This window comes from Danio rerio, chromosome 8, assembly GCF_052040795.2.
Source record: "Danio rerio strain M-AB ecotype USA chromosome 8, GRCz13ab, whole genome shotgun sequence".
Lineage (NCBI taxonomy): Eukaryota > Metazoa > Chordata > Actinopteri > Cypriniformes > Danionidae > Danio > Danio rerio.
This window is the reverse complement of record NC_141028.1, coordinates 9,723,552-9,736,135: the sequence shown is the minus strand read 5'-3', so window position 1 is coordinate 9,736,135 and position 12,584 is coordinate 9,723,552. Positions and strand designations below refer to the sequence as shown.

The 12,584-nt window shown below is 35.4% G+C and overlaps 1 protein-coding gene across 7 annotated transcripts in view; it reads right to left on the bottom strand.

The window, feature by feature from the left end:
• ccdc120a (coiled-coil domain containing 120a) overlaps window positions 1-3,365 on the bottom strand; it is a 138,455-nt gene extending 135,090 nt beyond the window's left edge. For all 7 annotated transcript variants that reach the window (XM_087264246.1, XM_087264250.1, XM_087264248.1 and 4 more), the window contains exon 1: window positions 3,205-3,365. The gene's annotated coding sequence lies outside the window, so the exon portion shown is untranslated. The remainder of the gene's footprint in view (window positions 1-3,204) is intronic.
• Window positions 3,366-12,584: the final 9,219 nt, after the last annotated feature.

Genomic DNA, 12,584 nt, shown 5'->3' with positions numbered 1-12,584 from the left:
TGTTTAATGGCGATGTGGAATATATTTACATATGTTTGATGTCTCATGAACATGCTCCCATTTCTATAAGTAAACTGATCACTTGGGATGACTAAATATTTACCAAATGCTTACTAAAAGTGCTTTTGACATTTAAAGCTATTTGTTTAGATTATGCTTAAATAAAATAATAATAAAGTAAAATAAAAAACCTACTTGCCGTACTTGATTATCTTTGATGTAAAAAGCGCAGACTACAGCATCGTGAAGTGCATTCGCAGATGTTTTCTTTAAAATTCATGCAAAAAATTTGTGCAAATGTAAACAGGTTTTAGAATGTGAATGCGAATTGGGTTTACTCAGACATACATTTAAATGCCCTGGGAAGAGCGAAATTTGATATAATTTCAACTGAAAAATGAAGAGAAGACGGGACATAGAATAGCTCCTCCCCTTTTCAAAAACAGCTAATAGCGTTTTGTTTTATCACAGGCTCAACCACTCTCACTGGTAGGGCAAAGCGTAACAAATGAAAAGCAAATGAGAAGCGTCTTGAAGGGGGCGGGGCATGTCAGATACTAGAGAGCATTTGATTGATCAAGATTTGGTGAGAAACTGAAGTATGAGGTGACGCGGATCAAATTAGGCGAAAGTGACAAACTGCAAGCTTTGGATGTTTATATCAGTTTTATATTTTCTAAATGTGAATTTTGTCACTGTTTCGGAGCACACTAGCTAATAAAAATCCTTAAAACTAACAGACTGAAACTAACATCTAAAATTGTTTATTTAAATTTCACAGGACCGCATGTAATCAGATTTAAATGCCCCATAACTAGGTGCAAATTACAAAAATAAAACAGTTAAATAGGTAATTGGCAAGTAGAGTAAAAGTATCTGTTGTAAATATTACTCAAAGTATGAGTAAAAAGTAGACATTTCTAAAGTACTCAGAGTAGTGAGTAGTACGCTGTTAAAAGCTGATGCGTTTACATGTAATATGTGCATGTGTGTGTAAACGTAACATTCTGTAGTGCATCTAGTTATTGCCCAGCAGGCACACAACGTCACGAGACGTTAATTTTAGGTTAGATTTAGGTTGTGATGTCAGGTGACCAAAATTTAATGGCTATAGCCAGCGTTTAAAGACAACATTTTTTTTTTGTTTTGTTTTTATGTCCAATAATAACAACAACATCAAATGATGTTGACTTTTGGACGATTTTAGGTTGTTAGGAAGCGACCAAAACCCAACGTCGAGCCAACATCTTAAACCAACATCATATTGACGTCAAATACTGACATTTACACTGCAAAAAATGCTTTTCTTACTTAGATTTTTTGTCTTGTTTCTAGTCCAAATATCTTAAAATTCCTAAATCAAGAAGCATTTTCTAGACAAGAAAAACATATAGTCTTGTTTTCAGAAATAATATGCCAAAATTAGGTGAGTTTTTCCTTAAAACAAGCAAAATAATCTGCCAATGGGGTAAGCAAAATAATCTTACGTCAAAAGAAAAAACAAGATTAATTTGCTTACCCCATTGGCAGATTATTTTGCTTGTTTTAAGGAAAAACTCACTTAATATTGGCATTTTATTTCTCAAAACAAGACAATATGTTTTGCTTGTCTAGAAAATGCTTCTTGATATAAGAAATTTTAGATATTTAGACTAGAAACAAGACAAAAAATCTAAGCAAGAAAAGCATTTTTTGCAGTGTATTCATTAGGTATGGTACCCAAAAATCCAACGTCTGACAGATGTCATAGTGGTAACGTCCACACACAAGCTGAAACATTATTAGTCATTGATATTTGATTGGTTTTAGGTTGGGGGTTGGACATTGATGTTGGCTTGATGTTGAGTTTTGACATCAACCCGATTTTCATTTCCAAACAAAATGCAACGTCCCCATGATGTTAGGATACAAGGTCAATCTGACGTCATGTTGACGTCTCGTGCCTGCTGGGTGTTTAAGGCCATTTCAGTAATCATACAGTAAACATCCGTCATCTTCTCATCAGTGATATGCATCTAAACAGTCTCTGGGTCAATGATTGTAAAGATTTTGGACATATTCTTGGACTCTTTTAAAACAGTTTGGTACAATTTTAGAAGCCCCCATGACTTGAAGTTGTTCGTTGTGAGGCGATTTACCTTCTATGTGTGATTTGATTGGACAGGAATTACAGGACTGAATTTTCTAATCACCATAGACAATAAGAAACACCCCACGTTGGGCGTTTCTGTTACTTTTATTCCTGTATCCTGCACTTGCTGCTATTGCACTGCTGGTTAGACCTAAACTGCATTTCGTTGCATTGTACTTGTACATGTGTAATGACAATAAAGTTGAATCTAATCTAATCTAAAAAAATCTAAAAATTAAAGTAGCGACTGCAGGTTGAAGCAAAACAGTGGAGTTAAAGTACCGATACAGCACAAAACACATACTCAAGGGAAAGTAAAAGTACACTTTTTTTTTTTTTTTTGTAATTATAGTTACTTTACACCACTGCATTTAACCTACATTTAAGTTTACAAAAACAATAATACTACAATGAATTACTGAGAATTTATACACAACATTTGAATGGACTTTGTAGTCTAGTTTAAATTGCTGGCAGACGTCCAAGAAACATCTGAAGAAAATCAACACAGTGCGCCATAATAAACATTGACGCTGAAAAGTAAGCGCGGATGAAAATTGAACACGCCCAAGCAGTGTCCGCAACGGAGCGTTCATTCCCACGCGCTTCCATAGTCCCAACCCGCACACATCAAGTCACACTTTAACCCCAAACACAACAACATCATAAGCAAACACAACTACCCAACTATGATTAATGAACTCAACAATTAACGCGCTGAGGTGCATGGACGTGAAACTGCGCATGATGAATGAATCTGGGGCGAGGACACTGACATCTCCAAACAAACTGACACCTTCCACAGCATTATATAACGAATGCGTAAATACAAATGATGAAGTACAGATACATTTAAAAGTGCACTTAATAACAAAGCAACCACACTAAACGTCGTCGCTTCAAAATGTTTACAATCCAAAGCTTTCAGCACAAAGCACGTGTGTAAATAACAGGGCTTCATTGTCAGATGTGTTTGTTGTCTTGCACTGCAGACCATGTGCTGCATGCAAACACAGCACCTTCTCAACGCAATCCATCTTGCCGTTCGGTCACAATCACAACATCTGAAATACCTGAGAGGATGCCTGAGTCTCTGCCGTCCACGTGCGTCTCTCTGCATCATCTCCTGTAGTCCTTCATTGAGCCTCATGCCCGTCTTCTGCTCATCATGATTATTAGACACGCACACAGCCCAGTGTTTACAGCGGCAGCCCCCTCTCCACCCTCCATCTGCAAGCGCTGGAGGTTTTATCCTGCCTTGATCTAGGCTACACACGGGGACCAAACCAATCACAATTCCTCCACATTTAGTGGCTTGCGTTTGGTTTAACCCGTTCAGTGCCACATAGTCACGCGCTATCTATCTATCTATCTATCTATCTATCTATCTATCTATCTATCTATCTATCTATCTATCTATCTATCTATCTATCTATCTATCTATCTATCTATCTATCTATCTATCTGTCTATCTGTCTATCTGTCTATCTGTCTGTCTGTCTGTCTGTCTGTCTGTCTGTCTGTCTGTCGTCTATGATATATACATTATTTATTGTGTTATTTATTTGCCTTTTTAAAATGTATTGTATTTTAAAATATATATAGTTAATAAAATAATTGTAATTGAGCAAACATTGAGTTTAAATCATTGCTATTTATAGTAGACATATACATTTATATACTGTTTTATGAATTAATAAAAATAAATAAATATAAAAAATGTTCAATGACCACACACCTAATTAAGGTTTCATATTATTTAAAATAATACAAATAAATTCAAATATCATAAAATATTATAGAAATAAAAATATAAACAATTCTATCTATCTATCTATCTATCTATCTATCTATCTATCTATCTATCTATCTATCTATCTATCTATCTATCTATCTATCTGTCTGTCTGTCTGTCTGTCTGTCTGTCTGTCTGTCTGTCTGTCTGTCTGTCTGTCTGTCTATCTATCTATCTGTCATATATGCATTATTGTTTTTATTAGATCTTTATTGAATTATTTATATGCATTTTGAAAATATATTGTTTTTTTAAATGAGTATATTTAATAAAATACAACCTACTTTAGAGTTTTTCTCAGTCAGTTTGGTGCATTTCTCACAACACTATTTACATTTGCACAACAGTTATTGCATTTCTTAAAACAATTAGTATAATCTGCAAAACCTAATTGACAACCTGCAAAAGTGTGTCACTTGCTCAAAACGGAGAGCTCACTCCTCAAACGTCCAGTATTGATGTCAATCAAAGTGTCAGTGTCATCAAAATGAAAAGTCCTGACACTATTGTTTATGAACGATAGTCAAATGGCTTTGTCGTGTTTTCATCATGACAGTTTTAGCTCTGGACATTTCAATGCAAAAAAAAGTCAGATTTTAGTGACTCTTCCTGAAAATGCTCAAGACAGCACTGTATACTATTAGCACAGCCATTTGAAAACTACAGTAAAGTTAGACATCACTGCATTTAGTGAGGTATATGCAGGGCCGGCCCAAGCCTTTAGGGGGCCCTAAGCAGAATTTTATTTGGGGCTCCCTTGGTGCAGACAATATGATAAATTATCATTAATCCTTGATTATTTGCACACTTTAAATTTAAAACACGCGTTATCAATTTTATTTGCTGTAGCTGTGTTGCTTACATTATAAAATATGTTTTTTTCTTACATATACTTTTTGTATTTTCTAGTTCAAATATCTAAAAAAATCACTTTAAATCAAAATCAAATTAAATCAAGAAGCATTTTCCACAGAAAACTGTCTAGAAAATGTTTATTCTTTAAGATTTTTTACATATTTGGACTAGAAACAAGACAAAAACAATAAAAAGGAAAGAATTTTTGCAGTATTTACAAACTGTCAATGATTCATAGTACATGGCTGTGAAATTTGATCACAAGAAAACCAACCATGATATATAAAAACTTTTTGCAAATGAAGAGTAAAAAATGCATCAAAAAATTATAAGATGCATTTCTTTTATTAAAAGCACGTTTATAGTATTGCAACTGTGTATAAAAGCACACAACTGTTCAACAAGCTGAAAAATGCAGAGATAGAGGGCTCATCTCTAAATTAATCAGAGCAGCAGCCTCACAATTAACCTAGTTAAGCCTTTAAATGTGACTTTAAGCTGTATAGAAGTGTCTTGAAAAATATCTAGTCAAATATTATTTACTGTCATCATGACAAAAATAAAGTAAATCAGTTATTAGAAATGAGTTATTAAAACGATTATGTTTTGAAATGTGTTAAAAAAAACTTCTCTCCGTTAAACAGAAATTGTGGGAAAAAAATAAACAGAGGGGCTAATAATTCAGGGGGGCTAACAATTCTGACTTCAACTGTGCATGTTAGAAAACAGTTAAAATAGCAATTTATTGCTTTCTAGATTTCTGTAAACTAAAGACATTTATTACAACTTGGCCAACCTATTTGATGTATTTTATGCATAGCCCTGGTTTATTTTTAATCATGCAAAATTTTGCATTGCCACTAAATTAATATATTTTATTCAAGAACAGTAACTGATTGGAATACTCAGAAATGTGAGCACAGACTCCTCTGAGCACTTATAATGCCTATAGCATTGGAGAACATTAGTTATTTAATAATCAATTTAAAAAGAACATTATTTTTAAGTTTTTCTTTTTAATTTATCTAATATTTTCAGCAAAAATACCATCTACAAGACTTTGCAAATGTCTGCAAGGGTTAAATAAATGAAAAACCCTTCAAATTATGTGTTCTTGTCCTATTGATATCTTTATATATTTTGGCGGAAATAAATAGTGTGAGCCCATATTCCTGTATAAAGTTTCACAATTGCAATCGCTCATCTGTCAGTGGTTAAAAAGGCTGGTGCGTCTCTGATGTATTGTTGATCCACTATCTGAGTACAAGACACTGAATATATATGTTTCACAGTTTTACTGCATTTGCTCGTTGCAATTCTAATTTATTCACAGCATTGTGCAAAAGAATAAATACACCCTTATTTACAACAAACATAAACTTCCATTGAGTAGAGCTGCGCACAACTGTAAACAGTATTGCAGAGCATATTGGAACTGAACCTACACACATAGGCTTGTAAATCATTCATCAAATTGTTCAATTTAGGAGACATTTTCAGAAAAAAAAAAGATTAAAAATTTTGTATAAAATTTGCTTGACTGATGATGATGTTATAAACAGCAGAGAGTTGTATGAAAGCAATTGATGCATGTCCAAAAGAGGAATGAGAAACTGCAACTAGGATGTGCACAAATGACTAATTGTTTTGAGAAATGCATGACCTGTTGTGCAAATGTAAATAGTGTTGTGAGAAATGCACCAAAGCGACTGAGAAAAACTGTAATAAAAATAAATAAAATATAAAAAATGTTCAATGACCACACACACATTTAAGGTTTCATATTACTTAAAATAATAATACAAATATTATAAATTATTATAGAAAAAATATATAAACAATTATATCTATCTATCTATCTATCTATCTATCTATCTATCTATCTATCTATCTATCTATCTATCTATCTATCTATCTATCTATCTATCTATCTATCTATCTATCTATCTATCTATCTATCTATCTATCTTACAATAACACTATAAATCGTGATTGACCTTCTGTTATATTAATCGCGTGATTGATGGACTCTCCTCTGGTGTCTGAAGAGTTAAACCGCAGGCGTAATCCGTAAAGCTCTGCTGGAGATTATGAATCGGTGGGTAAAGCACAGCATTCCATTCAATACCGCTGCTTGATTTGTTAATGGTTTCTGTCCTCAATACAGCCACAGAATCCTGCTGCACAAAATCCAAGAGCTGTAAGAGTTTTAAAGGGATAGTTCACTCAAAAATGAACATTTTGCCCAGGGGCGTTGCTATAGGGTCGAAAGGGATAAGGGGCTTAGCCCCAAAAAATATATTTTTTTTTTTCAGTTTTCCTTAAAATAGGGGGATGTGGGCATTGTAGCACTTTAAATAATGCCCGTTTCATTCATACTTGAGCAGAAATTTTCATGCCTCAAAAGTAGTAGAAATTCCAGAAAATCCCTAATATGGATGAAGGCATCCAGCAATTGTTGTTCTTGAATGAAAATAAGATCTGAATAAACATAAAATGGCTTAAACTGATCATTTACACGACTGCGACAATAATCGGATTATAAGTGTTCTTCCAGCCATCTTAGGTATTTTCATAAGAAAGTTCATTTATAATTCAATGCTAACTGACATAGCATGTAACAGTAGAATATAGCTATAAAATAATATGCTATGAACTCACTGTGATTTAACTATTACAGAAACAGATGTGACTGGCTATATCATATAGATAAATATGCCTAGATATCCATATCATATTTAGAAAGTTAATGCAATTGACATTTTTCTGACCAAATTTGCATGCATTTACATTTATATGACGCACATTTTATTGATTACAGTTAATTTATTTCACCAAAACTACACAAATTTTATACTGTGAAAACAAATATTAAGCTTCATCAGTATTTAGAACTATTAAGTTTCGTGAAACAGTTGTATTATTACCTCATCAACTTCAGCTCCTCAAAATAATGGATGAATGATGACCCCAGTAAACGGTACTTTGGCAAAGTATTTGGAGATTGACAGTTCATGCACATTTTGTGAGAGTGAAGACGAAACGCTGATTCACATATTTTTTCAATGTGAAAGCACAAAAACCTTTTGGAAAAAATTATATCTCCATATAGGTAACCACATTGCTTCTTCCAGACCCTTTCATCTTCAGGATGTCGTTTGCTATTATGGAGGTGGGGCTGATGTATCAGAGAATTACATTATTGACTTTTTTATTTTGTATGGAAAATATTTTATCCATAAACAAAAATTCTCCAGTTCGCAGCCTTCTTTTTCACATTTTTTAATGGAAATTGATGTTTTTATTAAATCTCTTAGATTAGTCAATAATAAGAAAAGTGGTAGATTTTTTGTTTTTTATGATGAATATTTTGGAAACAGCACGGATACATTAGTCCTCCTTTCATCTTGCTGTAGTTGTGCTATGTATATGTTTAATCTTATTTATTTATTTATTTATTTTCTCTCTTTTGTTTCTCTTTTTATTTAATTTTTAATGTTTATATAATTTATCCTGATCTGTTATTGTCATTGTGTTCCTTTGTGTAAATTGAATTTTGTATGTTTGAGATTGAAGTCAATACAAAAGAAAAAAAAAATGGATGAATGATGACAGTGCAGTTTTTTAACACCATGTGACAACAGTGCCCCTCCCACCAGCCGGTAGAAACAGGTACTGAACAGCTGACTATTTAATTACCCGACACAAACGCTGCGTGAAGTGGAATGCGCGTGATGTAGTCATTTTAAGTACTTAGATAACAAAATAAATGTTATACAACCCAGCTTTATTTAAGTGCAACATATTCCAAAAGATCAGGGGCTATTGACAATACATCAGGGGCTTAAAGCTCCAAAGACAAAATAACATCCATTGACATCCACAGTAATTCTTTTCCTACTATGGAAGTCAATGGGTACCAGGCAACCATTCTTTAAAATATCTTTTAAACCATCTTTAAAAAGGTTTAAAATCACATTAGAGAATAAATGATCGTTTTAATTTTTTTGAGTGAACTTTTAATACAAAATGATGAATTAATATTCATTCATTTATTTTATTTTCGGCTTAGTCCCTTTATTAATCAGGGATCGCCACAGCAGAATGAACCGCCAACTTATCCAGCATGTTTTACTTGGCGAATGCCCTTCCAGCTGCATCCCAGCACTGGGAAATATCCATACACTACAGACAATTTAGCCTACCCATTTAACCTTTACCACATATTTTTGATTTGTGGGGGAAACCCGAGCACTCAGAGGAAACCCACGCCAACACAGGGAGAACATGCAAACTCCACACAGTCATGCCAACTGACCCAGCCGGGGCTCAAACCAGCGACCTTCTTGCTTTGAGGTAATTGTGCAACACACTGCGCCACCGTGCGGCCCATAAATTATTCATTCATTTTATTTTCGGCTTAGTCACTTTATTAATCTGGGGTCACCACAGCAGAATGAACCGCCAACTTATACATAATATGGTTTTACGCAGTGGATGCCCTTCCAGCTGCAACCCATCACTGGGAAACATCCATACACACTCATGCACACACTCATACACTACGGTCAATTTTAGGATACCCAATTCACTTGAACCGCATGTCTTTGGACTTGTGGGGAAAATCAGCCAACAGCCAATCAGCCAAAACGAGGAGAACATGCAAACTCCACACAGAAATGCCAACTGACCCCGCCGGGGCTCGAACCAGGGACTTTCTAGCTTTCGCATCGCCTCCCCCATATTTTTTAAAAGATTAGCTGCAATGAAGTTAAATTATAAATAAAAACTACATATAAATGACATATGTAGGTATAGGCCTATGTTCGACAGCTTTCTCTAGTCTACTTTGCAACTGCTTGCTCTACTGAAAGCACAATACAAGCTAAAATTGTTGATTTTCAATGAGGATATGACTTTATCAGACATTTACTGAATGCAGAAGCAGATATCAGACGGAAGGTCACTGAGTCACTTTCCTGGCGCTTCCGTATGGAAACAAAGAAACTCATTCAGAAATCAAAAAACACCATGAATGAGTCTCTCTCTCTCTCTCTCTCTCTGGTCTCCGTTTCAACCCATAGGAACTGACTGCAGGTGTTCTCAACACAAACTGTAAATACAAAAATACATTTTGACATCTATTGTAAAGATGTCAAAAGAGAAAATCATCTCTTCTGTGCATTCTTAAAGGGACAGTTCATCCAAAAATGAAACATCAAACTGGTAAATTCTTTAAAACACAAACCATTCTTCAAAATATCTTCTTCTGTGTTCAACAGAAGAAAAAAAAACTCAAACTGGTTTGGAACAAGTCAAGCGTGATTAAATGGTGACAGAATTTCGTCTGTGGGTGAACTGTACCTTTAAGGATCTGCTTTATTTCCAAGCTACTACTAAAATAAGAGGGTGAGGCCATCTTGTGGAAAACAGTAGAAATGCAGATACATGAGTGGAAGTCAAGCTCAAATATGACAATACTCTAAAATATGCTCAGCTCAAGCAAAATGACACTTTATGCTGTGCAAAATGGTTAGCATATTACCAGCAGGGAATTTGTTTTCCAAGAATGTTACCATACCATTCTCTGTGGGTTATGTCAGCCAGGATTTTTTTTATGTTGACAGAACGCTCCCTCTGAGTTCAGCATAACACTACACTCAAATACGACAACACTCTATCCCCCGGTTTCACAAACAAGGTTTAAGGCTAGTCAAGATTAAATAGCTTGTTTGAGCTGACTCAACTCAAAATAACTTGCGGTGAGATGTCTTAAAATATGTCAGGGTCATTTTTTTGTCTCCAGGTGCACATCAGTCATATTTTTCTAAGGCCATTTTTTATAAATGTTTCTTAAATAGCCTAATTTAATTAAGGCCTAGTCTTGGCTTAATCTAAGCCCTGTTTGTGAAACTGGGCCTATATGTTCAAGCAAAATGAAAACATTTATGTTGTGAAAAATTACTAACATTATATTAGGAATATTTTGTCCGAATGTTACCATTACATTCTCTCTGGGTTACTCTAAAAAACAGCTTAAACCAGCCTAAGCTGGTCGGGATTGTTTTAGCTGGTCACCCAAGCTGGTTTCAGCTGGTTTGCCAGGCTGGGTTTAGAGGGGTTTTGCTGGTCTTAGTTGGTTAGGCTGGTCTTAGCTGGTCATTAGCTGGTTTTAGAGGGGTTTTGGCCACTTTTTTTTTAGCTGTTCTTAGTTGGTCAGGTTAGTCTTAGCTGGTTCTAGCTGGTCAATCTGGTCATTAGCTGGTTTTGGAGGGGTTTTGGCCACTTTTTTAGCTGTTCTTGGTTGGTCAGGTTAGTCTTAGCTGGTTCTAGCTGGCCTATCTGGTCATTAGCTGGTTTTAGAAGGTTTTGACCACTTCTTAGCAGGTCTTTGTTGGAGGCTGGTCTTAGTCAATCTGGTCATTAGCTAGTTTAAGAGAAGTTTTAGCCACTTCTTAGCTGGTTTTAGTTGGTTAGGCTGGTTTTAGCTGGTCCATCTGGTCATTAGCTGGTTTTAGAGGGGTTTTTGGCCACTTTTTAGCTGTTCTTAGTTGGTCAGGTTAGTCTTAGCTAGTTTTAGCTGGTCAATCTGGTCATTGGCTCGTTTTAAAGGGGTTTTGGCCACTTCTTAGTTGGTTAGGCTGGTCTTAGCTAGTCAATCTGGTCATTAGCTTGTTTTAGAGGGGTTTGGACACCTTTTAGCTGGTCTTAGTTAGTCAGGCTAGTCTTAGCTGGTTTTTACTGATCTTAACATGTCAGGCTGGTTTTAGAGGGGGTTTGGTTAATTTTTAGCTGGTCTTAGTTGCGCAGGTTGGTTTAAGCTGGTCTTAGCAGGTCAGGCTAGTTTTAGAGGGGTTTTGGCCACTTTTTATCTGGTCTTAGTTGGACAGGCTGGTCTTAGCTTTTTTTAGCTGGTCCTAGCAGGTCAGGCTGGCATTAAAGGGGGTTTGGCCACTTTTTAGCTAATCTTAGTTGATCAGGTTGGCTTTACCTGGTCTTAGCTGGTCAAACTGGTTTTAGGGGGGGGTTTGGCCACTTTTTAGCTGGTCTTAGTTGGTCAGGTTGGCTTTACCTGGTCTTAGCAGGTCAGGCTGGTTTTAGAGGGGGTTTGGCCACTTTTTAGCTGGTCTTAGTTGGACAGGCTGGTCTTAGCTGGTTTTAGCTTGTCAGGCTGCTCTTTGCTGGTCAGGCTGACTGGTCTTAGATGGTTTTAGCTGTTTTTTCAGCAGGTATGTTAGCCTGATGTCACTTCGCAAAAAACACATCTTAAAAGAAGAGGGGTCTGGATGCAGACCTGGTGCAGTGCGATCTGAGCTGCATCCAATGCTTTTTAATGGGCTCACCTAACCCCATCCCTAACCCCACCCACAGTGATGTCACTCGCTCAACTGAGTGCATTGTGTCTGACATTAAACCACTGAGAGGTGCAATCTCAGCTTGCATCATAAAAGCTAAATCCAGATACTATTGCTTGAGAGGCCAATCAAATAATTCACTGGATGACTAAGCAATTAAATATAGTCTCTTAAATTTAGTTTAGTTAATTTATAACATATGAAATATGTAATATCATGCAAAAATGCCATTTTGCCCAAAAAGTGTCATATTAATTTATTCACATCAGGTGTAAATAGGCCAAGAATCCTGCATAAACACCTAATCAGCATACTAATAAACAATGCTATATATAAAAGGCGCCGTTTAAGTCTAATTAATAATATTTTTCAGTGCAAATTTGTAAACCACTGCTTTAAGTCACAGATCAAAATGATTCAGATGAAAAAAAAAAACAACAGTCATCAA